The sequence below is a fragment of the Tupaia chinensis genome, unplaced genomic scaffold, assembly GCF_000334495.1.
Source record: "Tupaia chinensis unplaced genomic scaffold, TupChi_1.0 Scaffold145764_1, whole genome shotgun sequence".
NCBI lineage: Eukaryota > Metazoa > Chordata > Mammalia > Scandentia > Tupaiidae > Tupaia > Tupaia belangeri.
This window is the reverse complement of record NW_006205622.1, coordinates 5,507-7,460: the sequence shown is the minus strand read 5'-3', so window position 1 is coordinate 7,460 and position 1,954 is coordinate 5,507. Positions and strand designations below refer to the sequence as shown.

At 46.6% G+C, this 1,954-nt stretch overlaps 1 pseudogene; it reads right to left on the bottom strand.

The window, feature by feature from the left end:
• Positions 1-1,335: 1,335 nt before the first annotated feature.
• The window catches only part of LOC102474685 (zinc finger protein 605 pseudogene), a 3,201-nt pseudogene continuing 2,582 nt past the window's right edge, over positions 1,336-1,954 (bottom strand).

Genomic DNA, 1,954 nt, shown 5'->3' with positions numbered 1-1,954 from the left:
CAATGTTATCATTTTTCAATTTTTATCCTTAATAAACTACCCTGTACTACTTAAATACAAAAGAGCTAGAATCTTTTCTTAAGAGAGATTTTCACCTTCGCTCGCCAGGCAGACAGAGAGAGACAGAAAGCGAGAACCCCCCCCCCAAGGGGAATGGCCATGCCGCAATCCTTTCCCCTCCTTTCTTCTCTCAGGATTGTGGGCATGTACACACTCGTTCCCTGCATGAGTTTTAAGCTGCCAGGTCCAGAACTCGAGCCATGAGTATATGGGAGTCCAGTGGTTTAACCATTATGCCACCTGCTGGTCCCAAAAGAACTAGAATTCCAAGACAAATGAATGGCAAATTTTTGCTTTGGTTTTAGAACTTCAGAAAGAAGTAACTATGGAGCCAGCAGGTAGCATGAGGTTAAGTCACTATTATCCCACCATGGCTAACTGTGGTTTGAGTCCCAGACCTGGTGGCTTGAAAATCATGCCACGCACATGCGTACATATGATCAAACTCTCAGAGGACAATGGAGAAGGGATTGCGGCATGGCTATCCCTGCCAGGGAGGGCGATTTCTCACCTTCCCTCTCATTGCCTCTTTCTGACAAGTGCACGCACCCTACAGAAAAACCTAGGGGAAAAAAAAGGAAAAAGAAAGAAGTATCTAAATACAGTATCTTAGGGGAAAAAACCTGGAATAAGGCAAAGAGAAGAAATATAAAATGATCAACATCATAGGAAAAAGGACAGCAGCAGAGTTATGGATCTTATATTTAAGTGTTTAAATAAACGTTTGTATTGGAAGCTACATTTTCAATTTCTAAAATCAATGCTGCAAAGCTTTTTAGAGACGGTCCCCCACCGAAGAAAGCTGGTGGCCAGCTACACAGGAGCCATGTGGGAGCCCGGCAGGGGTAGCAGAATGCGCAGGGAGACAGCTAGTGAACTCTGCTCACACATCCTCCAGCTACACACCGTGCTCAGAAACGTGGTGTCAAACTAGGATCAGGAGCCAGCTAAGCTAATCGCAGCCATCCTACCCTAACGAAAGGAAACAGTAAGAGGGAACAGAACAGAAGCCATCAGGACTGTGCACAGGGCACAGCGAGAACTGTGCTGGAACTTCCTCTGCAGTTACCTACCACCTAGTCTGCATTCTAGGCAATGCCAAGGAATGCACCACAGGCAGAAAAGACCAAGTAAACCACTCTCCTCGACGCGTTTAATAGAACTGGCAACCCATGATGAAAGTAACACAAGATCCTGGAAAGCCCAGGAAGGAAACGAACGACAACATGAAGTCCACTCTCAAAAACAGTTAACTGACACAAAAGGGAACAGGCCTCAGGGAGAAGAACCCAGGACGCAGTCAGCTGGACGCATCCCACTGTAGCTGATGGCCTCAGCCACTGAGGACATCACCTGGCCTTTGTGATACTCAGGCTCCTCATCAATAAAGTATGGGGAGGACCCAGTATTGATGAACCTGGCCCATGAGAGGGGCTCTCTGAACATTTTTATCCATTCTTCCCTGTGGTTCTAAGGCTTCCTTTTCTTATTTTATTTAACTTAATTGATTCTATTTTGACCAGACAGAAACAGAGAGAGAGAGAAGGAGAGAGGGAGGGAAAGTAAGAAAGCAAGCTGCCAGGTCCGGGACTTGAACCACGGTCAGCCATGTGGGAGTCCAGTGCCCTCAACCAGCACACCAACTGCTGGCCCCTAAGGCTTCTTTTTCAAAAGTGATGCTTACTTCTGGACCACTGATTCTGAATCCAGTGGGTCAGCTTTCTCCTTCTCAGGGTTCCTTAGGTTTCCTAAGTCTTCCCTGATTACATGGGCTCAACAAGATGAAAAACAAGAATGCTCAGGTAGGGACCAGCAGGTTAGGGTTAGGGCTCTGGACTCTCACATGGTCAACCATGGTTCAAATCCCAGGCCTGGTGGCTTGCTTTCTTACTTT